The sequence below is a fragment of the Camelus bactrianus genome, chromosome 14 (genome assembly GCF_048773025.1).
Source record: "Camelus bactrianus isolate YW-2024 breed Bactrian camel chromosome 14, ASM4877302v1, whole genome shotgun sequence".
Taxonomy (NCBI): Eukaryota; Metazoa; Chordata; class Mammalia; order Artiodactyla; family Camelidae; genus Camelus; species Camelus bactrianus.
Genome location: NC_133552.1, coordinates 2,978,241 through 3,005,291, shown reverse-complemented (window position 1 = coordinate 3,005,291; position 27,051 = coordinate 2,978,241). Strand labels below are relative to the sequence as shown.

Below are 27,051 nucleotides of genomic sequence, written 5' to 3'. Positions count from 1 at the left end.
CTGTACGGAACAGAGGGGCCACTGCCCAAGCCAACGGCCGCCAGCATGTGCTGCTGTCCCCAGCACCACACACCAGTCAATCTCCGGAAGAATCACGAGTGTGGAGACGTTAAAGGAAACACCATTTCACTCCGCAGCCAATATGGGAAGAACCTTCTAAAACCATCGGCACCGAGCCCAGGCTCACCTTCCAATGCAGCTCCGGGAAAACAGATTAAAGACGCTGGTTCTCCTGCATCTGGGACCACAGGGGACAAAGGTGACGAAACTGCGGGGCCTCTTGCCACCCCCAGGCCCTCGATTTTGGTTCATCCAGCTGCCTGGACTCAGACCTTTGTTATTTTTTTCTGAAAACAGTTTCCTAACCTTCAAAGACTCTTTTCTCCAGAAAGCCAGTCTAGAATTCCCAGTTTTCCCGGAGGCTGTTGCAAAAGGAATCAGTCACTTCAAATCCAACTGTTTCCCTCTCGTCAGAAAAATGTCCCGAGGCTGGTCGACGGCACCGTCTGAGGCGACAATCACCAGTGAGCCGTCCGCACGGTGGACCCATCAGACCGGAAGACCTCAGTCCTACACTGACGCACGGAGACCCTGTCATAAAACCTGTGAAGGAAACCCACCGCCCACAAACCCACACGCCGGGACTCCCAAGGCCCTGACGGCAGAGACGGGCAGGCCGTGAAGGGAAACGATGGCTTTGCGATGCTGGAGGAAGCCCCTTACCTTCCTTTCAGAGAGCCGGGCGCAGAGCGCTTCTCGGGCCGCGGCCGCGGGCGGCCCTCGCCCCCGCCTGGAGCTGCCGGCGCGCCGCGTTCCTCCCCGCCTCCCACACCCGAGCCTGGCGCGCGGGTCCGCGGCTCGCGGGGCCTTGGCCTCCGTCCCTTGAGCCGCTACCCCTTCCCGGGCTGCCACAGGGAGCCCCGGCGGGGCGCAGACAATGGAAGAGCACTCTCGCGGTTCTCGGGGCTGGATGTCTGAACGCAAGGTGTCAGCAGGGCCGCGGCCCCTCAACACCCCGAAGGGGACGCCTCCCAGCCCTCCTACCTGCCGCGGGAGCCGGCAGCCAGGAGCCGCGGCCGCACGCGCTCCAGCCTCCGCGCACGCGCTCCAGCCCCCGCCCGCGCTGGGCACGAGCGCACGCGCTCCTCTCTTCTCGCGAGGACACGGCCCCGCCCGGTCCCCCTCTCCAGCGGGACCGCGTTTCAACTGATGGCATCGGCAGGGCCCCTGCTTCCAGCTCCTGCCTGTCCTAATCCCCGTGACCGTCTGTATTTCTGCTTTTCCTAATCCACACTCTGTTCTGAACCCACACAATCCATCTGTAGAGCCTCAGAGGAGCACGGCACTAACAGTATCAACTGGTCTCATTTCATGTCCCTTGACGGCGACTCTGCCCCAGTCCTCTCCGGACCTTCCCTCACAATCACCACCTGAGATCCAGAGCCTTCGTTCATCCCGAAGGAAATGTGCAAACACTTAACTGCGGGCTACTAGGCATTTAACTTAGGTTCAAGATCCCATGGTCCCCGAGATGAACATAACCGCCCGCCCGGACTTGAGAGCGCGTCGGGGACCTGAACACGCAGGCGGTGCAGCACTCAGCGCGGTGAGTGATGCAGGCCAGGCAGCAGAGGAGCGACACGCGCGCCCAGGAATCCCGGGCCCCAGGGTAAGAGGAGTGGCATCGTCTCCCCAGGAGTCGGTCCCTGGCCTCTCTTTGGTGACAGCGTTTGATTCCAAATTCGCCAACTCGGCTTCTGGTGGTTGGGACCCAACCCCAGCCTGGATTTCCCCCTGTGCTTACAACAAGGCATCTCCTCCCACCAGCTGAATGTTCCCAGAGCGCCTGGAACCCAGCAAGCCTATGGCAAAGGCCTTCGTCAGCGTCCAGTCCTTCCCAGCACGGCTGTTGGATACCAGTTCATTTCACCGCCATGCTCTCAGTCACTCAAACTAGAATCCTGGTATCTTCCCTGACCCTTCCCTCTCTTTCGTCCCCCCATGGCTTAACTGATTTCCAAGTGCAACTTTAAAATTCTGACTCGAGAACTATCCACCGTTGTCTACTTTTTTCCACTACCAGAGCCGGGCCGTGACTCATGTCCTCATTCATTCACTGTGATTATTGCAAAGACATCTTCACCGGGCTCCCTCCTCCAGTTTCCACCCCTGCAATCCAACTTATGGACAACGTGCATTTTCACAGCGTTTTACAGCTTATAAAACGCTCCCACGTGAATCTCTTCTCATGCCCACATCGGCCAGCCTGCGGCGGTGGAGAGAGCAAGTATCATTCTCTTTTGTGAAGAGGAAATGGCCCAGGAGAGTCAGTGACCTGCGCAAGGTCCCAGAGCAAGGGGAGGCAGAGAGAGAACTCTACCCCGGCTTGGATTCTAGGGACAGAGCCCCACAGCCACACTGCTGCCACTGACATCATCCCAAAGAATACTTCTGATTCCAGGTCATGCAGAAAACACCTGCCCAAGAGCCAGCCACCACCTGGCAGCCGTCTTCCAGGGACTCGGGTCCAGCAGCCCTGCCCTCCGGCCACAGAAGCAGCCCGCCCCCAGGCACTGCATCCAGACCAGAGCCAGCGCCCGCAGGGAAATGCCAAGGCTCAACCAGCAACCACCGCTTTGGAACTTTGGATCTGGGTAATTCGGTGAGCTCGGCAGCTTCCCGGGGGCTTAACTCCATCAGCTCAACAATACTCCTGGCCACATCCTCCACCAGCCGCCGGCCCGATCACTAAGCACCCTCTGTTCTTCTCCCCAACCTCCTCCATCACTGCTAAAATTACCACCCAGGCGTGGACGTCTACGTAGCATGATACTCCGTGACGACAGTACGGTGAGCCCAACCTTACACAGCCAGCAAATGACTGACAGCAGTTCACCAGTCATAGGTGCTGTGCGGGTATGAGGGGCACAGGGCTGAAGGCCAGTTCCTGCCACCTCGCACTCCGCGTGCCTCTCCGACCGCATCCACCGCATCCCAGCACACCTGAGCTGCCCTAGGTCATCTCCCATCCATTCCTCTTTAAATGTCCAGCATTCCTGCATACGGTCATCACCAAAATCTGCCACTCTCTGAAGATACCACTTGCCCTGTACCCTCTGTGGAATTTTCTGTGTCCTTCCCCCTCCCTCCCTCCCTCCTGGGCACCGATCATCGCCACGGTGCTCCTTCCAGGATCTCTGGACCACTCCCACTCCCATCAGCATCTCTCTTCCCTCTGAAGCACACGTTATCCACCAGCATCCTTGTTCCCACCCTCTTGGCAGTTATTGGATGAACTCTTTCCCGTTCTCTGAGGACAGAGCAGATTGAAGATAGTTGAACTCAAATGTAAACTAGGGACCATGAGAAGACACTTTCCTATATTAAACCCTAACAAGGAACGAAAAACAAGGAATCCATCTCTCCTGTTGCCCCTTCCTCCTTTACGCTCAACCAGACCGAGCCGTTCTATGCCTCCTAGACTCATCTGCACACTCGCACTTTTCCCCAGAACCATCCTCTACCACTTCCTGTCTGTTGGAGTACCCTTCACTCTTGAAAAAGGAATGTAAGGCCCCTCCTCTTCCACCAGGTCTCCTGTGAGCCCCAGCCCAGGGATTTTCCTGACCACCTTCTAATAAGTCATATTCAATCTGTACAGAGAGCAAGACTGTGGTGGGGGTTAGAAGCCAGGCTGGGGAGTTTACGTGTAAAGTCTTTAAAAAACAGAGAACTGTTATGAATGTTAGACCAGCATCACTTCAGTAGAACTTTCTGTGATGATGGAAATGCTCCTCTCTACTATCCACGTGTGGTAAGTGACCACCTGATATGCAGCCAGAGCAACAAGGTTACTAACATTTCCATTTCATTTAACTTAATTTAAACCACCACATGTGGCTGGTGGCAACTGGCATGGGAAGCAGATTTCTAGACTAAGTTGATGCCATGGTAGAAGAGTTTTTAAAAACATGAGTCTCACCAGAAGAAAACTCTAATTCAAAAAAGATACATGCAGCCCACTATTCATAGCAGCACTATTTACAATAGCAAAGACACAAAAACAACCCAAATGTCCATGTGGTATATCTATACAATGGAATACTACTCAGTCATAAAAAAGAATGAAATAATGCCATTTGCAGCAACACGGATGGACCTAGAGATTATCATACAAAGTGAATTAAGTCAGACAGAAAAAGACAGATATCATATGATATCACTTATATGTGGAAATCTATGTACGTGACACAAATGAATTTACTTACAGACTCACAGACATAGAGAACAAACTTATGTTTACCAGGGGGGGAAATGGGGGTAGGGATAAATTAGGAGTTTGGGATTAGCAGATACAAACTACTACATATAAAACAGATACACAACAAGGTCCTACTATAGAGTGCAGGGAATTATATGCAATACCTTGTAATAGCCTATAATGAAAAGCACACAACAAAGAACATATATGTGTGTACAGTAGAATCACTATGCTGTACACCAGAAGCTAACACAACATTATAAATCAACTATACTTCAATAAAAAAGAACTAAAACATTACAAATACAGTTGAAACTGTGTCTCTCCCCCCACAAAAAAATTAAAATTAAAAAAAATTAAAAGATGAGTCTGACCCAACAGATACTGGGCTGGGAGCTCACAAGGGAAACTAGCCAGGAGCCCCTGGAAGTGATCCGGGCAGGTTTCTCTTTGTCTAGAAAGGAGTAGAAAGAGAGGACGCTGCCCCATCACCGAGGCACTTGGAAAAGAAAAACGAAAAAAAGGAGTAGGATGTTTCCTAAATCCCTCCCCAAACACAAGACTACAGGAGAGAAGATGCTTTCCTGTTTGGGAGTCTGGTCAGATTGGGTTTCCTACTGAATGGCTCTGCCAGTAAGAGGTTTTTGAGCCCCCTACTAAAGAGTTCATTGTTCTGTCAAGTCAAATACAAAATAACTATTTTCTAGAAAGAGTATATATATATATGATGTCAAATAATCACGTAATAGGTTATCTATGTTTTCCTTTCCACTTTGACAAAATTCAACCTTTTCATTTTGGCACACATAAAAACATCTATTTCTGGTGAAGCGTGGGGAGTCTGGGTAGACGCAGTGAGGTGTTCCAATTACTCACACAGGATAAACTGTGTTTCTAGGGAAACAATCAGACTGTCCTGAGGTAGCGCTCACATGTGGCCTCCAGCCCAGATGAGATCTCACACTCTGAACAGAGCCCTGAAATGACTTCTTTCCTTGCCACCCTCCACCTCGCACAGAGGTCTGTACTTCTCCGGGATGACAGCTTTGGGGAAGAGCCCCTGAGTTTGCAAATGCAGAAATATCTAAGCCAGACGGGAAAAAACAACCCAGCTCACCCTTTCCCAGATACCTGTGAACATTCAGGACACCCTAAGGCATCTATGCCCAAGCTCTCAAGTTGGGAACATACTCCTTAATTTGAAATTTCAATCCTCTGATTTGTACTCCCAATCACATCATGAACTTCCAACCATTATCCACCTGTCAGAACACGTATCCTCCAAGACACCGATTTTTCAAGTAAATAAACAACCACATGAATAAATAATGTAATTATATTAATTTAATTTATGTATCATATCACAGGGAGGAAGCACCAACTGGGGGGTTTCCACTTAAAATGTCCTTTTTGAGCCTGTCTCTCATGCTCTCAGGAGAACTCAGGCCTGCTTTTGGAAGGTGGGCTTATCCAACCCATGAACTCCAACAGATCCCAGGAGCACATTTTCAATACTCTTCTAAACACCTTCATTCTCTGAAATATACTCATCAGAACAAAAATGAGTGCCCAGGTCTTCTGAGAAGTTTGTATACGATATTCTTTCAGAATCCTTTCCAACTCATGGTGGAATGATTTCACATTCTATCAAAAGCACACAAGCTATTTTTGATGCATATTGGTCCCTTCTTATTTATAGTATATGTTAAGTTCTTACGTTCTTTTGCTTAATTTTTTTTTAAATTGAAGTATAGTCAGTTACAATGTTTTAACTTCTAGTGTACAGCACAAGGTCCCAGTCATGCATATATATACATATATTCATTTTCATATTCTTTTCCATTAAAGGTTATTACAAGATATTGAATATAGTTCCCTGTGCTGTACAGAAGTATAGTTGATTTACAATGCTAGTTTCAGGTGTACAGCAAAGTGATTCAGTTATACATACACATACATGTATACATATATTTTTTTCTTTTCAGATTTTCTTCCATTATATGTTATTACAAGAAATTGAATAGAGTTCCCTGAAAAGCATATAAGATATTAATGAGAAAAGACCATGTCATATTTCTCCAAATATTAAAATGAAAAACTACTCGATAAAATGCATAACTCCCACATAGTCACCAGCATCTGAAAACAACTGGAGGCGGGTCCCTAGGGACCAGGCGCACCTGGCCTGATGTGGCTCCATCTGCCCTGCTCTACAGCTCGCCTATGGACTAGGCTTGGTTTCATCAGAACCATGTGCCCTCTGGAAAGGAGACGAGTCAGACATTTTGACGCCTTTGAGGTTGACAACTGCAGGGCAGTGGCTGCGGTGACACTGGACTCGGCTCCTGCTCGGCCACTTGGCATCCCGGTCATGGATGCACACCCAAGGGCAAAGCCGAAGACGATGCAACACACAGGTAATTGACATTTCTGCCGTTCCCCAAATCCCGTCCCGCGAGGGCCCCACCACCACCTCACGGAGACCACGACCACTTCACATGTTCACCTGGTTTGTAAAACCGGATGCTAACAGGCGGGCAGACACTTCCAGGGGAGCAGTCGGAATTACGGACGAAGGGAGCAAGAAACAGCAGGTCACCCCCATCTGGTTCCAGAACACTCCAACGGAAGCAGAGAAGTAAAGGGAAAAGGGAATAGGCAGAAGGATCCTCCCAAGACCCCCGATGTGCACCCGGTGATGGCAGTCGGCTCCCAAGCCATGCGGGGACAAGACTGGTGAATCTGCTACGTTCCAACGCCCCCAGTGAAATTCGCTTCTGGAGGGAGGCAAGTGGGAAATACTCCAGACATGGTTACAGCCTGCAAACGCCTGCAAACAGAACTTTTTCACTTCAGCGCCTTTCCCAGTTCTGTGCTATTTACAACCACAGTCACACTGTAATTTTGAAAAATGATTCAAGTTTCACTGTCTTGATAGCCAAGCCACGGGAGAAAACGTACCGCTGGGGGGTTGGGGGGTGAGGAGAATGTGCCAGAAAGTTCTCTTTCTTTTGAAGTTTCGATCTCGCTTTGCCCTCCAGGTCTGACGGGAATTTTACACCCTTTAGAGACAAAAAGGAGTAAGAAGTCAGGTCTGTTGCAAGGATTATACACCTCCTACTAGGAGAGACAGAAACGAGACGGCAGCCCCGGGAGGGAGCCCATTCTAAGCTTTTCCTACTGAAAAATAGGGGCCAATGGGCACCAGAGACATTTCAAGGCCAATCTGTTTCAACCAATTCAAGACCTAATGACTTGCAAATTGGGAGTTAGAGATTTTCAAATATGAACTATTCCATGTATAATAGATAAACAGCAAGTTTCTTCTGTACAGCACAGGGAACTCTATTCACTACCTTGTGGTGACCTATAATAAAAAAGAACATGAAAAGGAATATGTGTATGACTGAGACATGATGCTGTGCACCAGAAATTGACACACTGTAACTGACTATACTTCAATTTAAAAAAACGAAAGACTTAATGAATTGATTGAGGAACTAAAACTGCATGGGATGGAAAAACATTAAGTGAGGAGGCATAATTTATAAAAAATACCTAACTTTCATGCTTCCTTCCATACACGGCTGAAAATAAACAAAACAAGCAGCTGAGGGCGCGCCCTAGGTCCTCGTGGACAGATATAATTTCTGGGGGGTCACACGCCTGGACCCTCAGCAGGAGCCCTGCAGCACAGGCACCATGACCAGGATGAATGTGTTCACATCCCAGAGGTCTGGGGGCTTCTCTGAGTGCAGAAATATTACTTTGGACAGAAAATGGCAATCCTTGGGTGGCTAGCTTTTAACTTGAGACATGGGCACCATTCTGAGGGCTCATAGTCCTGGTGGAACCCAAAGCAAGTCGCCATCCAGCTCCTGACTACCTTCTGCTGACCCAGGAGAAATGACTGAAAAGAGAAGCTTAATGGTGACAAAGTGGCACTGGGACTAGAGAATTTCCACCCCATGTTCGGTACCATCTTTCACTTTTTGCCCCCTAAAATCATTTTCTCTTTTTCTCCTGCCTAGGACCACACAAGCGAATAAACACACTTTTTAAATTGCACGATCCTTTTATGTTAGCTCAGTCCCCATTTTCCTTCCTTCCTTCCTTCCTTCTCTTTTCTTTTCCTCCATTGTTGTGAATCATCCTTTATAAGCCTAACTGCTTTCCCCACGTGACCAGGAGCTGTCTGGGTAGGGAACATGGAGGACCATGACCACACTTGTGTTTGGGGTAAGAAATCGAGCTTCCTAGAGGAGCAGGGCAGGGTGCACAGGCAGTGGAAGTGTCAGTTTGTAAAATGTCACAAGATTAAGGTGAATTAGTCAGTAAGCTCGTACGGTTTTAGTACCACATTGGTTGAAGTATTTTTTCCTTCGATTCCTACAATTACATCGGTATTACACATGACAGGAGGAGAGTAATGAGGCTCAATTTCCTGTGTGGTGCACAGAAATCAGAGTCACTGCTTTCCAGTCACAGCAGCTGGCCTCGCCACGGGACATCGATCCTGATTCTCCTGAAGCGAGACAGGACTCGGCAAGCGGAGTCCCCGGCACAGCTGCAGGAGGCCGTCCGTGCTCACGGGTAAGAGCCTCACAGGGCGGTGGGGACAGTGCGCCTGAGAGCTGCAGGCAGGGCCTGAATGCACAGACGCGCTCGAGGGAACTAAGAAATGACACAGATGTTTGTTCTGAAGACGAGCTGGAGAGATTATTTTCAGGGACTACTGGCCAGAAAATCAAGACTTTTGTCTCTGCCCTGCCCCTTTCCTCTCTTCCACAATCCTTATACTATTTGCGTCTCCCAAAGCCTCCCAAACAAACCCGAGCCTGCCCCCTCCTACCCCCTCCCGCTCCCTAATTGCTGCCTCCTTCCTCTGGGACCCAGGCTCTTCCGGGCTTAAATAAGTATGTTCACAGTCTTGAAATGTCTTAATAGCTATCATATGCAAGGGAAATCAGATTGAATATATTAGCTCCAAAAGCAGAACGGGGCCCTAGTGGCACAGATTTTGACCCCGTCCCAGGGTCAAATGCATCTGCACTCAGAGAAGTAAACTGGCCAGCCTGGCAACCGGTGGAGGCAGTTCCAGAAACATCACTGACAAACAAATGCAGAGAATGAAAAAAGTAAATAAATGCAGTCCAGAATTAGAAGTCTGGAAGCGAAGAAAATATAGAGTCTTTTTTTTTTTTAAAGAAAGTACACATTTAAAAACTGAAATCCTTATAGTTTGGGATTTGACTTCTTTACCAAATGTGTGAGGAAAGATTATCTCCCCACCCACAGTTCCAGCCCCTGAAAGGAAGGGACGGGCTCCGCCAGGCCCGCCGCACGTGGGGTGACGCCGCAAGAGGCTGCAGGGGCGCTGACGATGCTGCGGCCTGGGCTCAGAAGGCCTGGGATGCGCTGGGGCATCTGTAAGGACAAGCTGAGATGGAGCTGGAATTTCCTTGGGCATCTTGTATGGTCCCTGTAGGAAAAACCTGCTGCCTTCAAACAGGACAAAGGTGTACAGAGAGACAGGCAAAGGAAGAGATGGGAGACAGACAGGTGGACATTAGCTCCGAGCCGGTACCCCCCTGAGGTGGACGCTCGCTGGTGGGTCCTCACTGGACAAGGCTGTACCCTGCTCCTCTGTCCCTTTCGAAAGGCTAGAGGGTATGATATACAGAACCATGAATTAGAAAGGAAATAAATAAAATCTCCAGCTACGAAACGGACAAGGGAACAGCACCACGATTCCACACATGGGACCAAGCCCTTGCATTGAGTTGGAAAAGCATCACGCTGTGACTCCAGGCAAAGCCTTTAGACAAACAGAGCATCCAAGCCCAGAGCTGGACCGCAAGGGCATCTACAGGCTTTAAATGAAGGTGTCCGCAGGAAAACCTCCTAAGACACAGGCTGTTGCCACCCGTTTATTCTCAGGAAGTCGAACGGAATCAAGCTAAGGGCTCTTCGGTCCACCTGGTAAATTTATTTAAATTTAAAGTCACACTTGTGTCTGTACTGGCTTCACCGCCCCCATAGAAAAGGGGTTAAAACTTCCTCCCGGAAGCAGTTTCGCTTTATGCAGCTAGACCTAATCACTCATTCACGTGACAAACGCTAGTGAACATGTAAGACAGCAGGGCGCTGTGTCAAGAAATCAGGAATGTAGAATAACCGGGCTATGCTGTCCTCACGTGTGTCACGGTCTAAGGGAAGAGACAGCGTGCCTGCCAAAAACGACTTCCATCCGAGGCACTAAAACATTAACAGCCAAGAGCTGTAAAGGTAAGTGATAAGGAATCTTTTTTTTAAAGTAGATATTACTTTGACAAAGCTTTCCTAATCACCCACAACTGGAAGATTTGATACCTGGGCCAGATTTGGAGGGAGAAGTCAACGAGAGACACAGGAAGAAAAGAAGGCAAGGGAGGGGAAACTGGAGTAAAGGAGACTACAGAACGGGGACCCTCAGATTCTCCACCAGGAACGCGGACTGGCATAGTGTGAACACAAAGGGACCTGATGGGAACTGCTGGGCAAAGACCACCAGGCTGGATTACTGGGGCGTCTTGAAGGGGGGCCCCAGAAGCTGAGACTTCATTTTGAAGTTACTAAGATGATATTTTTTGAGTGATTAGATCAACAAAATGCTTTAAAAACATGAGACAGACAGAAACACTGAACAGCAGATGAGGATGGGGGGCAAGGGGTAGGAAGCCACCGTGACAACACAGGTGGAAGGCCCAGGGACAGTCAGCTAAGAAGGCAGCCAGGAGAGCGGGGAGAAGAGAACACTTCGGCCCAGACTGAACACACACGCCAAGCGGCCCCGACAGTGGGGCGAGAGGCTGCTGTGCAGAGCAGCCGCTTCAGTAACCCCCACCCCCCGCAGGGAGCCATTCCCAGGCTCTGAAAGGCGCCCAGAGTAACAGCATGATTACATGAAACGTTACTACTCAGATTTCAACAAAGTGGGAATCTCTTCCTTCAAAAAGTAATTACCTACACCCATTAGAACAGCCAAAACCCCGGACACTGACAGCATCAAACGCTGGTGAGGATGTGAAGCAACCGGAACTCTCCCTTGTTGCTGGTGGGAATGCAGATGGCACAGCCACTCTGGAGACAGTCTGGAAGCTTCTTCCACAACTAAACACACTCTCCTGTATCCTCCAGAAACCTCACCCTGTGGTGTTTACCCAAAGCAGCTAAAAACCTGCACATGGATGTTTATAGCAGCTTTATTCACAATTACTGAAACTTGGAAGCAACTAAGGTGTCCTTCAGTAGGTGAGTGAATAAATAATAAATAAACTATGGTACATCCAGACAATGGAAGGTAATTCAGCACACACAAAAGAATGAGCTGTCACCTGGCTCCTATGGAAGCTACTAAGGTTTGAATTCAGACCCAACCAGGTTACGCCAACACTTCAAGGGAGGCAGCTCCCAAAACGTGTAAGGAAGAGAATTTAAAGGCATTCTACGAGGGGTTGCTCCTCTCTGGGTGACACAGATACCATACATCATGATGAAGTTCACCTGCTCTGAATGTACCGTGGAAGCATCAGGCACGTTTGTGGTTCCCAAGCCCCAAAGTGAACGTTCAAAGGCAGAGCAGCTGCTAGTCCCATTTGTGGCAGGTTACGTAGCTGGAGTCTTCTGTGTCATTGTTCCTCACCTGCTGATTCTCTGGTGTCTGTGTTGGATAAAGAGAAGGGTAGCAGGGCTTCTCAGGTCCTCCAGAGACTTGGATTTAGAGGTACGTGGAGGGACTCTGCCCGCGTCATCTTGATCGACACTCTGACTCCACTGCAGTGGTTCACCTACGACCCTGTGAAGGTCTCCTTCAGGCTTCCTCGCCCTCCTCCACCTGAGATGCCGGGATCTCTGAAGAAGCAGCTTGGGTTGACTCAGCAGAGAGATGGAAGCAACTGTGGACTGAATCTGCTTGTTGATCAGTGTTGAAATGCAAAAGGAACTTTTATATATTCGATACAGTGTAGGAAATTATCTTGTTCCTGATATAATTACTGTAGTTCTCTTGCAAGAGTTTCAAACCGACTGTTGGAATAAACCCAATTGTTCATGAAAAAAATGAGCTATCAGCCATGAAACGACAGGGAGGAACCTTAAATGCATATTGCTAAGTGAAAGCAGCTTATCCGAAAAGGCTACGTGCTGTACAATTCCAAGTCTGTGACATCTGGGAAAGGCAAAACTATGGAGACAGTCAAAAATAAAAGCAGCATTTGCCAAAGGCTGTGGGGGAGAGGCTGAGATAAGCAGGCAGAGCACCAAGGATCTGGAGGGCAGGGAGACTAAGCTGTATGGAACTGTAACGGTGGACACCTGTCACTGCTGCTTGTGCAAACTCACAGGTGAGCCCTAAGGTAAACAATGGACTTTGGGGGATAATCAGTTGTAACGAATGTACCACCTGGTGAGGGACGTTGATCGTGAGGGAGGCTGTGCGTGTGCACAGGTAGGAAGATGGGAAATCTCTGTACCTTCCCAATAACTTTGCTGTGAACCATAAACTGCTCTAAAAATTGTCTTAAATTTAAATAATGACCAAAAAAGAAAGTAACATCCTGGAAAATGGAATAGGGTGCTCAGAGAATTGGTCCCTCCACTGAAGCAATGATTAAGCTGACAAATACTGACACAATCAACTCCAAGATTTAGTTAAACAGCTGCAGTGACCAGGGGTGTGCTTAGTGATGACAAAGATGGTGGGTGAATTTCGTTAAGGAAGCACCGTAGCCTTCCTGTTTCCTTGCCTACAGGCCCCCATTCCGCAGTGCCATGCGGTGGCCACAAGGGTGGTAGCACACATTCCTAGCCTGCCTTGCTGGTGCCGGGAGCTAACATAGACCTTATTCTTAAAATGCGATGGTTGTGCCTTTTGACCTGTCTGGTGTTTCTCACAAGGATGGGCACAGAGGTTGACCTTTGTTTCACCCCTACTTCCTTGGGCTGGAATGATTTTCCAAGTGGTGGTGGCATCTGTTGAAAGATTAAAGACATTCACTATCTGGGGCAAGCAGCGTGCAGACCCAAAAGCCTGGAATGAAAAGGCTGGGGAGGAAGCTTCTTAAGGGAATGGGGCTTGGAAGGGCCACCACACGTACCATGAACGCTAGAGTGCATCGTGCACACCCAGGAAAGACACGTGCCCAGAGAAGTTCCCAGAGGACCCTAGGCCTGCAGCACTGGAGAGCCTGTCAACTCTGCACAAACTGGAGACAAAGGCCAGAGCACAGTGCAGGTGCCTGCCTTCACCCCCGGCTCACAGCTAAGCTGCAAAGGCAGACGAAGGGTTTTGTTTTTGTTTTTGGCTCCAAGTATTTAAGGAAATCTGTCAGCTCACCGATGACCACTAAGAAAACACAGCAGAGACTTCAGTAACCAACACCAACAGAATGGACACTTCGGTAGCAACATGGGACAAGGAATACGCTCTCCGTAAAGAACAGTTTGGAAAAGTCACTAAACAAATGGCAGCTCTGAACAGTCAACAAAAAGCCTGGTTAGAAGAAGAATCTGATTCCCGGAGTTATCACATTATAATACTTAAACTAACCAGTCCGTCCCCTGCTCCAGAATTAGAAGGCATACAAAGAAACAGGTAAATAAGTCCCATTCAAAGGGAAAAAATAAATGGAAAGAAATCATCCCTGAGGAAGCTCAAAAAATGGACTTACCAGACAAAGACTTTAAATCAACCATCTTACACATGGTCAAAGAGCTAAAGGAAATATGGACAAAGAAGCAGAGGAAATTAGGAAGATGATGTACAACAAAATGGAGAATATCGAGAAACAGAAATTATGAAAGGAACCAAATAGAAATTCCGGCGCTGGAAAGTATAACGGTTGAAATGAAAAAATCACTGCAGAGGTTTAAGAGGAGATATGAAGAAGCAGAAAGAAGATTCAGCAATCTTGAAGACAGAACAATTGAAATTATAGACTGGTGAACAGAAAGGAAAAAAGAATAAAAATAAAAAGAGCCAGAGGGACCTGCAGGACACCTTTGAGCATGCCTACACACGCGTAAGGTAGCCTCAGGAGGAAAGGAGAGAGACAAAGGAGCAGAATGTTTGGAGAAATGATGGCCCCCAAATCCCAGACTTGGTATAAGACGTGAATCTACACATCTGTAAAGGTCAACAAACTCCAAGAAGGATAAACCCAGAGATCTACACTGAGACACATTATAATAAAACCACTGAAAGACAAAGGCAAAGATTACTGAAAACAGCAAGAGAGAAGTGACTCCCCAGGTACAGGGGATCATCAGTAAAATTAGCTGCCAACTTCTCATCAGAAATCATGGACATCAGAAGGCAGGGGGATGAACTATTTAAAAGTGTTGGGAAAAAAAAAAACCTACTGACCAAGAATCCTACATTTGGCAAAACTACATTCAAAAACGAAGGAAAAAATCAAAACATTCCCAGATAAACAAAATTTGAATTCATCCCTAGACCTGCCCTACAAGAAATTCTAAAGAGAAATGCATCCATCTGCCTGACACGAAAGGACACAACTAAGAAATAAAAGAACTCCAGGGAAGGTCACTGCACAGGGAAATAGAAAATCCCGTATTGTATTTTGGGTTTGCAACCCTTCTTTTTTGTTGCCTTTATGATGTAAAAGAAAAAGGCATAAAATAATAATTATAAATCTAAGTTAACAGGCACACAATGTCCAAAGGTGAAATTTGTGACAGTAACAACATAAAGTTGGAGGTAGGGGGACACAGGGCTATCGGAACTTTTGTACGCTGTCGAAGCTAAACTGGTGTCAACTCAAACTACATTGTTCTAAATTTATGATGTTAATTGTAATCCCCATGGTAACCACTAAGTAAATAAAAAGTACACAGAACAGGAAATGAGGAGTGTCTCAGTCTGTTCAGGCTGCTGTAACAAGATACCACAGACTGGGTGGCTTATAAACCACAGAAATTTATTTCTCATAGTTCTGGAGGCTGGAAGTCCAAGATCAGGGCTCCAGCCTTGTTGGGTGGGGGCCTTCTTTCAGGTTGCAGAGGTCTCCTATGTCCTCACATGGTGCAGGGGTCAGGGAGCACCGTGGGGCCTCTTTTATATGATCATTAATCCAAGCTACCCACCTTCCAAAGGCCCCACCTTCTAATACCATCGCCTTAGGAATTAAAATTTCAACATATGAATTTGGGTGATACAAACATCCTGACCATAGCAAGGAGGAAGTCAAAAAGGTACCCAAGGGTATTATTTCATTATCTGAAGAAAATGAAAACACTACCTTGAAAAGATACCTGCATCTCTGTGCTCCCTGCAGCATTATTCACAATAGCCAAGAAATGGAATCAATCTAAGTGTCCATCAGTGGATGAATGAATAAAGAAGATGGACAGGGGAATACTGCTCAGCCATAAAAAGGAATAAAATCCTGCCATTTGTGAAGACATAGATGGATCTTGAGGGCATTACATGAAGTAAAATAAGTCACACAGAGAAAGACAAATATAGTACTATCTCACACGTGGAATCTGAAAACAAAAACCTAAGATCACAGACGAAGAGAACAGGCTGATGGTTGCCAAAGTTAGGGTTTAGGGTTAGGGTTACAGAAAAACATATATATGGTTTTTAGTCTTCAATTTGTATTGGCATTTTTCACAGAACGAGAACAAATAATTTTAAAATCTGTATGGAAACACAAAAGATCCCGAATAGCCAAAACAATCTTGAGAAAGAAGAATGGAGATGGAGGAATCACACTCTCTGACTTCAGACTATACTACAAGGCTACCATCATCAAAACAGTATGGTACGGGCACAAAAACAGACACACAGATCAATGCAACAGGATAGAAAGTTCAGAAATAAACCCATGCATTTATGGTCAATTAATCCATGACTAAAGAGGCAAGAATATACAATGGAGAAAAGACAGTCTCTTCAATAAGTGCTGGGAAAACTGGTCCCCAACATGTAAAAGAATGAAATTAGAACACTGTCTAACATCATATACAAAAATAAACTCAAAATGGATTAAAGATCTAAATGTAAGACTGGAAACCATAAAATTCCTATAGGAAAACATAGGCAGAATATGCTTTGACATAAATCATAGCAATTTTTTTTGGATCCATCTCCCATAGAAAAGGAAATAAAAGCAAAAATAAACAAATTGGACCTAAGTAAACTTAAAAGTTTTTGCACAGCAAAGGAAACCATTGACAAAATGAAAAGAGAATCTACTGAAATTGAGAAGATATTTGCAAATGATATGACCAAAATCTTAAAACAGCTCATACAACTCAACGTCAAAAAAAAAAACAAACAGATTGAAAAATGGACAGAAGACCTGACTAGACATTTTTTCGAAGAGGGTATGCAGATAGCCAACAGACACATGAAAAGATGCCCAACATCACTATCAGGGAAATGTAAATCAAACCATAATGAGATATCACCTCACACATGTCAAAACAGCTATTAACGAAAAGAACACAAATAACAAATGTTGGCAAGGAAGTGGAGAAAAGGAAACCCTCGTGCACTGTTGGTGGGAATGTAAATTGGTGCAGCCGCTGTGGAAAACAGTATGGAGGTTCCTAAAAAAAAAAAAGAAAGAAAGAAAAGAAAAGAAGAAAAGTACCATATGGCCCAGCAATTCCACCCCTGGGTATACATCCAAAAAAGCTGCAAAACACTAATTTGAAAATGTAAACATGCACTCTAATGTTCATAGCAGCATTATTTACAATGACCACGGTATGGAAGAAACCTAAGTGTCCATTAACAGATGAATGGATAAAAAAGATGTGGTACACATATACACAACAGAATACTACTCAGCCATAAAAAAGAACAAAATTTTGCCATTTGCAACAATGTGGATGGACTTGGAGGGTATTATGCTAAGTGAAATACGTCAGAGAAAGACAAATACTATATGATATCACTTGTATATGGAATCTAAGAAATACAACAAACTAGAAAATATAACAAAGAAGCAGCAGATTCACAGATACAGAGAAAAAGCTAGTGGTTATGGGGTGGGGGAGGGAAGTGGGGGAGGAGCAATATAGGGGGAGGGGAGTCAGAGGTACCAACTACTAAAATATAAAATAAGCTACAAAGTGTATATTGTACAACACAGGGAATATAGCCAATATTTTATAATAACTACAAGTGGAGTATGACCTTTAAAACCCGTGAATCACTGTATCGTCCACCTGTAACTTGTGTAATATTATACATCAACTGTACTTCAGTAAAAACAAAATACTGACGCAGAAGTCACGGTAGCACTGAACTCACTTGTAGATGCATTAGTTGAATTTTATTAAACTTGCACATTTGGGGGCTTCACCAACTTTGGAGTCACTCCAGACGGAATGATGTGCACCTGCCATCAACTGCGTGTGTGATCCTGGCTGAGACACTCACCTTCTCCGAGCCTCGCTTTTCTCAGCAGGGCAGACGGAGCCACCGCATCCCATTCCGGAGCTGGAACCTGTTCACTGGGGTGACCTCTGATGATCCCAGCACGGAGCACAGGCAGGGCGGGTGGTGAAACGTGCACCCCCTCGCTCTGACCTGCTCTGATCTCTTTCCTTTGTATGTGCGCTGCTGCCATCAGTTCTCCAACGTGGTGCTTGGAAATGAGCTGATACCTACATACAAGGGCTTTCTTCTGCATTGTAACAGGATGCTGCAGCCAAATGTTCCAGGTCCCAGAAGACCCTTCGGCAGACCCAGGTTTCTTTAAGCTTTTCAAGGGCATCTTCTTAGATCCCCCAGCTAATAGTTTCGAGGGACATTTGCAGCCTAAAGACAGTTGCACACTTACAGTCCAGGAGAGGAATCTAAATACCACACATTCATACCATTTAACTGTCTTCCTCAGACCCCAGTGCCTGCACAGACACAAATCAGCTCTGCTTCCGGATTTATTGTAAACGTAAATTCAGAAATGCAATACACTTCATACAGTTGCTGCAAGCAACGGTGATCATTTTAAAACCACTGAGCATGTGGTCAGACCTCAGCAAATCCTGTCCTAATCATCAACCTGAGAAATACACTACAAGTACCCCACCTCCGGCTGCCAAAGACCTAACAAGCTAAAAGGCATGTATAATCATATATTGTTAAGTTTACTCTCTCTCCCAATTTGCTAAAAAAATATGCACAGCAGCTGGGGGGGGGGGGGTCTTAAATTACCCACCATGTAATCACCCGAGCACATTTTAAAGCGTTTGTCTCTTTTCTTGCGCACCCTCACAGGCTAGCTCAGACAGCGGCCCCTCGTGTACAGCGTTCATTAAGCTACCTGAGCAAATGTGTGGGCTTTTACTAAGCGGGTATGTTAGGTGCCAGAAACCAAAGACTACCTGACTACCTTGTTTAATAAGGGAATAGTTCTCGATGTGTGACTTGGTTTATTGCTTCACATCTGAGCACAGTCTCTTTATTTTCTATGACGTGTCCGGCGGTCTGACAATTTGTCAGCGTCACATAACCCGTGGGCATCCTTTGTTGGTCTGTTTTAGTTGATAGTGCGGGATCTAGATTTTTGGCTCCAAGCTGCTGTTTTTTATGCCAACATCATTCACAAAAAGCTCTTACGTCTTATTTGGGAGTATGATTTGATACTAGAATAGATCCAGCTGGCGGGCTGGCTGCTTCTCGACTGCCCCCGGCTTGTTACTCCGTGCCCCTCGCTCCACGCTCTGAAGGATCGCCGCAGGGACTTGGGCTCTGGTACTTACGGGTCAAGCCCTCTCCCCAGATCTGCTGTTTCAGAATATACCACTGGACTTTCCGGCCCATTTATTTTCCGCATGAATTTTAAAATCACAGCAAGATTTCAATGAACAGGGTGTGTTCCGCTTTAGGGAAGAAAAAGCGCCAACAAGAGGATGGCACTGAGACGTAAACGTGGGGAAGGGGTCAACGTGGGCTCTCCCGCCCACGTTAACTACGAGGGGAGAAGAGAAATGGGTATTTCACAGAAGACTTTTAAAAGCTGAACATCTGGAAGAGTTAAACTTGTCTAAAATAAAGGGCCTGACAGTAAAAATACTGAGCTCCTCTCTTCCCGCACCCTGTTAACAACAACTGACTTCTACCGGTTCTAGTTCATTAAAAATAAAAGGGAAAAAATGGCTAATAGCAAATTCAAGAGGGTAGCTTGGCTCTCCATAACTTAATTCTAAATGTAATAACATGCTTATTAAAAATGGAAGGTCACTCTTCCAAAAATTTCCCCAAAGGCACAGCTGCCAACCTGACTTCTGATCTAGTCTTTACAACATTATTAATTCGATGACATAATACAGCTGGTGAGGAAGGCGCTGCGTTTGCCTCACAAAGGGAGCTTGCTAGTGCCTGAGAGGACCCTGCCTGTTTCCTAGAAAAGAGACCTGGAAAAATAAAAGTCAGCCTACATTAAATTAAAAAAAAAAAAAAACTGATAAAGGACTAAAAAATGCTTTTCTCTGGCTTTTGGGAAAAACCTGCCAAACTGCTTCCCTATTTCTACCACCTTTCGGGCTTGGGTTTGTCTTCGTGCATCAGCTGCAAAGCAGCCCCGCCCAGCGGTGCAGAGGGCGGGCCCCAGGGTGAGCCCCCCGGCACTGACACTGGGTCTAGCAGCACGCTGGGCTGCAGACAAGGCAGCAGGCCCCATAGGTTCTCCCCAGCTCAGACGGGCGACCGTTGAAAGGCACCTGGCGTGCAAGTCAGCCTCCAAACCATGGCTTGGCAGCAAACTAATTAAATGAAACTTGACCGCAAAATGCTTGTTGATCTTAACTGGTCTCAAGTTCCAGACCTGGGCAGCAGGCTGAAACCCGCTCTGGTCGTAATCAGCACAATCTATCGCTTTTGGAAAGTCATTTTCTCCCTGGGTTTCCCAGGGTCATCTGCTCCTGAGAACCGCCCTGCGGCAGCCAACCTGCCCCCCCCCCCCCCACACACACCGGTTTTCCCAGATGCTGAAGCCCCCACCCGGGTCCCACAACCTGGTCGGGGAGACCGTTTGTGAAGCTGCCTTTATTGAAATGGATCATTCATTCAGTTTTGACCACTAACCTTCCTTTATAGACTTTCCTCCTATAATATCACCTTCTGCCTTTAATTTTTCACAAGTACCAAAAGTGACCACATAAGAATACCATTGACTCTTACATGGGTATCCATACGCTGCATCCGCAGGCCACCAGGACAGACTGGGCCAGCTCGGGGAGCTGGGGGACCAGAGGTGATGGGAACTGCCGGGCATTGTAGGGGCTTGTTAGAGATTTGGTTTCTATTAGGTGATTCGGGGACGACTGATTTTGCCCTGGATTGGAAGCTGTCAGGAAACAGGGGTAAATCTGTGATGGGGGGTTGGGGGGAGGTCCTTGGTCATTTATCTAGAATGTGGGAAGACCAAAGTAAGGCTTCACCAGGTAAAGCAGAGCAGTCACCCCTATTGGCCAGGGGAGGAGAACGTGTGCTCGTTTCTGTGCTTCGGACATCGGGACATCGGTAACTCCCCACATGTACCTGCCTATATGGTAAACTTGCAAATTTTGTATGTTTTTCAAGTAATACAATTTAGGGGATCTTTAAAGGAAGCCAAATAACTGTCTGCTGAAGTGGCCATTCAGCCATTCAACCAGCTACAACGGTCTGCACATCGTGCCAGCAGCTGGGCCACGTGGTCCCACACATTCAGACACCTGACGGTTCCCAAGGCTTCCCTGGAGTCCAGACTCCAAGCCATAAAATGGAAATTCTTAAGAAGATGATGTGATCGGTTCAAAGTGAAAGAACAGAAGAACCAAACCATGAACCTTGTAAGGGAAACACTACTAAAAGGCGAAAGACAAGCATTTCTCATGACGGCTTCTGCTGCCTCTGGGCGGAGTCTGACCCACAGCAATTGCTCTGCAGAGAAACCCTGAACTAGGCTACACGTTAACTCACACAGCAGGGGCGCCCCAAATAACCGAGACCAGGCATTACACAATAGCCGTTACTGGTCCACGCCACGTCTTTCCACTCAAAAATTCTAGTAACATTACCTGTTATCTTCAATATTCCTGTGCTACATGCAAAATCAGTGTTTTCTTCCCATTTCAGAGAAAGCAAACTGGCAGAGCACGGCCTACAGGCTTCTTCCCAGAGTCCGGCCCCAGCCAGCTGTCCAGGCCCTCGCGCCTCCAGCAGACAGCCCTCCTCGAACCATGGAACAGAAATGACTGTGCAGTATTGCAAGGATTCCAGGCTCAACTGAGTTTGCAAAACCCTGGATTAAACCAATTTCAGGGGGTTTCTTGTGGATGTGGCATCCACAGATCCACTTAGCACAATGACCCTCTCTCCTGGGACACCGACTCTCAGCCTGCAGTACAAACACGGAGCAGAACACTCCCCACACTGTGGCAACTTCCTGTAAGGAAGACTGTCTCACGCCTCATTCCCTCCCCTGTGCTTTCTCTCCAACGCATTTTCCCTGGCTTTACCTTCCCCAGTTTGGGCCGGCTCCTGCCCCCGCTTATTTACACAGCCCTCTGTATGTCTGTTGATGAGTTTGCCTTTTTAAAATGTTAGGTGGGTCCCCCTCCCTTGGACTGAACTCCTCAGCTCAGAGCAACGCCCCGCTCTGCCCCCAAGGGCACACACACGCGCCACGCTTGTCACCCAGAACCAGCACCTGCACGTCAATGCAAATTCACCTTCCTCCTAGTTCTGCTCCTAGTACTTTTTTAAATTAGAAGGAACATTCCTCAGAGCAATTTCAGACGTTTTGTCCCTTCTCTTAAAAAAAAAAGTGCTTGTTAATGACCTAGTAATTGTGTTTCCTGTGTCTGTGGCTTACCAAACACACCACCGGCAGCGTCAAGGAGGTTAATCCTCAGAGCCCGAACCCCCCCCCCCCCCCCCCCCGGAACCTCTGGTGGTCGGAGACCAAAGAGTTAAAACTGCAGTTCTGAATCAGTTTGCATAGACACAGAAGGGGCAAATGGAAGAAACGCTTGGCACACATCTTCTCTCAAATGTTTTCCATTAAAAACAAAAAGCACCACCCCAGGTGGCGGTGGCAAACGCAAATGAAACAAGGACTTCTTTTCAGTGTCACTGTTGGGGCAGGAGAATTTAAAAGAAAACCTGAGCACTTCAAACTTCCTAGGAGAGTCTGAAGAGATCACTGTGGTCATAATTGAAAAGCCTTAAGCCACACTACTTCTCATTAAAATTTGAAATTTTTTTTATAGTTTCGATTTAGCTTGAGTTTATGACTTGTCGGAATTTTCTTTCTGAATGATCACTTTATGGGGCTGGTGAACTGAACACACACACCCTCACAGCATTTACCGCAGTTAAAGCAGAATGTCGCCATTTTAAAGGGCTAGAGACTTAGAGTTGCTAGGTATTTACTTTTAAGAAATTATTAATATTCATGAGTCCAATTTATTTGATGCCGACTCCATCAGGCACATAGTTCCCGGCTGCAGCAAGGTCCCCAGGGAAACCTGACAGCTTTTCTGACAACTCACTTGGAGATGCTGTCTCCTGAAACAGCAAGAGCCAAAAGCAGAGGCAGCTCCTGCTTCTGTCAAGTTTGACTGAGCTAATCAACTTTAAATTCTTACATTTTCTGGTGAAGTTTTGCAGATTTTTAGAGACAGCGTTAAAGTTCTTTGTTTTTTCTCTACCACTTTTAATATCCAAGTGGTTTTTCCATTAACAAAAAAAAAATTGCGAGGTACTGTTTCACTATGGTCTTGATTTAGTTGATGCTACGTTACATGCAATTTACCCCACACCTAAACTCCTGGGATGTGGAACTTTTCCCAGAGACACACTTACATCAGTTGGCTACAACATTGTCACCATGATCACTAATAACCCTCCGACTCTGCCGGTAGGAATGCAGTTTGGTGCAGCCACTACGGAAAACAGTACGGAGATTCCTCAGAAAATTGAAAATAGACTTACCCTGTGATCCAGCAATCCTACACCTGGGCATATATCCAGAGGGAATTCTAGCTCTAAAATATACTTGCACCCCAATGTTCACAGCAGCACTATTTACACAGACAAGACAAGGAAGCAACCTAAATGTCCATCGACAGATGACTGGATAAAGAAGATGTGGTATATTTATACAATGGAATACAACTCAGCCATAAAAAGGAATGAAGTAATGCCATTTGCAGCAACATAGATGGACATGGAGATCGTCATTCTAAGTGAAGTAAGCCAGAAAGAGAAAGAAAAATACCATATATCACTTGTACCATAGGTATCTAATCTAAAAGAGACACAAATGAACTTATTTACAAAACAGAAACAGACTCACAGACATAGAAAACAAGCTTATAGTTACCAGTGGGAAAGAGGGTGGGAAGGGATAAATTGCAAGTTCAAGACTAGCAGATGCAAAGTACTATATATAAAATAGGGAAACAAGGTCCTACTGTACAGCACAGGGAACTGTATCCAGTGTCTTGTAATAGCCTATAATGATAAAGAATATGAAAAGGAAGATATGTGTGTACATGTAGGACTGAAACATGATGCTGTACACCAGAAATTGACACAACATTGTAAACTGACTGTACTTCAATAAAAAAAGAATGCAAATTTTTAAAAAAGCATCTTCTCAAATCAAGTTAGGACCAAAAATAGAAAGATACCCTGCAAAGTACCTTAAATATATTCTGAAGTGTCTTCAGTCTTTAAAAAATGTTCTAAATCCACAGTGCCCAATATGGTAGCTACCAGCCCACAGTGTCCAATATGGTAGCTACCAGCCACACGTGGCCAGTTACATTTAAATTCAGCAAAATAAAATGTTCAGTTCCCCAGGTGCACCAGCCAGTGTGACCAGAGGGTGCCCTACTGGACGGAGCAAATGAGTATTTCCATCCTTGCAGAGGTGAATGGGGCCGTTGTAAGTTCTGAAGACTAGTTGTTCCCCAGGCAAAAAAGAATTACATATATGGCTTTCCCTTACTGAACAACTCCTTGGGAAAAGTCATTTGCTTACTGGATCAGAAACTGAAAAGTGAATCACACTGAGTCCTTGGTTTAAAAAAATCCATAGTCAACAACTCAAGATGCAAATGCTGTAATTAAGCTCTAACAAGAGAGGCCCTTCATGGGAAGCCTGCAGCCTCCACCACAGCCAAAGGCCCTGGACCAGACTTAACCCCCAGAAAACATGCCAGGTCGGGCCCAGGCGCATCCACTGCTCTCGTAAATTAAAATGACGCATGAGAAATGAACTCTAAGGACTTCTTTTCAGCAAATGATGTAGTCGCCTTCGGTAGGTCTAGACTATCCACAGAGAACAAACATCCTGTTGGTGAGCCAGTCAAATTGCTCAGGCTCTCAGTCGTGACTCTGCTCATCTGACGGTCACAACACGGATTCCTAAGAAGCATATTTTATGTGTATCAACATAAGGGCTGTCTCCAGATTTCCTGTAGAGCCTCTCCCTCAAGGGAATATGGGGAAGATTTTTCTATTCCTGAGAGTACATTAACAGCAACCAACTACACAAACCACAGCTCCATCACTTAAAGTTGTTGGCCTGGAGCTGAGCTCCATCCAAGAGGGGTGGACACTGGTGCCTGTGAAATGAGGGCTAGGGCTGGGACATCCTGGCAGGGAAGCTGACCTGCAAAGTAAGCATCACCCCAAGCAAATGTCATCAGAGAGAAAGGGAAAGGGCTCTGGCTCCTGTGAGGAGCGTCTGTACGGAGACCTGCCACTTCTCTTGGACACAAAAGCCACCTGAAGTGAGCTTTTTCACCGGTGGGTCTGTGTGAGTTGTAAGTTAGTATACGAACACATTATTTCCCACTAATTGTGGGCAAAACTAGAAACATCTCAAGGCCACGAAATCAAACCTCTGAACCACCTAGCTTCGGGTTTACGTGACCATATGGTCTCAATTCACTTAGAAATAAAACACCAGAAGACAAGCACACAAAAAAATCCTAGACCTGGTTTTCTCTCCCACTTCCCTGCTCAGGGAAGGAAAGCCAAAAGTGTCCTCAACAGCATGAGCACGGCGTCCAGGTCTACGGCGGAATAGTAAGAGCCGCTTTCTTTGGACGACATTGCCAACACAAAGCTTTCAGCGCTGTGAATGCGGCGCCCTTTCTCAAGTCATTGATTTTGCCATAAACTTAAACAGTGGCTGCCATGTGAACTGTAATATTATATCACCTCTTTCCCCTACATGTGAAGCTCTGTCTCGAATATCAAAATAATAAAAATATTAGTATAAAGCTGTCATAGAAAGAAGACCAATTTACGCTGTATGTTAAGCCAGCATTTCTTCCTTTGAGGTCAGGGGGTTTATACTGGAAAACAGAAGCCACGTTGCCCTACACAGAGAGAAAAGAAAAACCAGAGGGATAGTCTGTGGGTGGGAAGGAGATGGGTGACCACTGAGAGGAAAGAGACAGAAAACCAGAGGACGCTGGGATGGGCCCTGCCTTCCGATTTACATCGTCGCCTTCACACCAGGACACCGTCCCCCTAAAAGCTACCATGAAGTTCAACATCTCATACGTGCCATCTAGCCTAATGCAAAATATCTGGCAGCTCTTCAAATGCCAAATGAAACAGAGTAAAGATGTTTATTTTTTGAGCTATTACATCAAAGTGAAAGAATATTCCCAGAGAAGATCAGAAGAAAGAAATGTATGAAGACAATCTACAGGATTAAATGACTGATTAAAGAAAATAATTGGGCAAGAAAAAGAAATAAAAGGCATCCAACTCAGAAAGGCAGAAGTCAAACTGTCACTATCCACAGATAACGTGATATTATGTGTAGAAAACCCCAAAGACTCCACCAGAAAACTGCGAGAACTACTAACCTTATTCAGTAAAGTTAGAAGATACAAACTAATACACAGAAATCTGTCACATTTCTATACACTAACAAAGAACTAACAAAGAGGAACTAAGAAAACAATCCCGCTGCAACTGCATCAAAAAGAATAAAATACCTAGCAATGAACTTAACCAAGGAGGTGAGGGACTTGTATTTTGAAAACCGTGAGAGAATAAAAGAAACTGGAGACAAACAAACAGAAAGATATCCCAGGCTCATGGACTGGAAGAACTTACATTGTTACGCTGTCCATACTACCCAAAGAATCCACAGATTCAGTGCAATCCCTAACAAAATTCCAATGGTCTAGTTCACAGAAGTAGGGAAAAAATACCTAAAATTTGTATGGAAGCCCACAAGACCCTGAACAGCCAAAGCAATCTTAACAACAAAGCCGGAAAACAAAGCTCTCTGATTTCAAACTATACGACAAAGTAACCAAAACTGTATAGTATTGTCAGAAAAACCACCACATAGATCAATGAACAGAACAGAGTCCAGAAATAAAGCCACACACACACGGTCAATTAATTTACAACAAAGACCCAGGAATATGCAACAGGGAAAGGACAGTCTCTTCAATAAATGGTGCTGGGGAAACTGGACAGCCACATGCAAAAGAATGAAACTGGACCACTAGTTCTCACCACATACAAAAACTAAAACTGGATTGAAGATTTCAATGTACAACCCCAAACCCACAAAGACCTAGAAGAAAACATTGGTGCTAAGTTTCTCGACATTGGTCTTGGTGATGATTTTTTGGATTTGACACCCAAAGTAAAGGCAACAAAAGTAAAAATGAAAAAGTGGGACTACATAAAATTAAAAAGATTCTGCACAGCAAAGGAAACCAGCAAGAAAATGAACAGG

The 27,051-nt window shown here is 45.9% G+C and overlaps 1 protein-coding gene and 1 pseudogene across 2 annotated transcripts in view; one reads left to right on the top strand and one right to left on the bottom strand.

Annotated features, from left to right (window-relative positions):
- Positions 1-27,051, bottom strand: part of ATP8A2 (ATPase phospholipid transporting 8A2) — a 416,513-nt gene that overhangs the window by 255,579 nt on the left and 133,883 nt on the right. The window lies entirely within an intron of this gene.
- On the top strand, positions 11,515-12,282 carry LOC141579806 (solute carrier family 25 member 3 pseudogene; annotated as a pseudogene).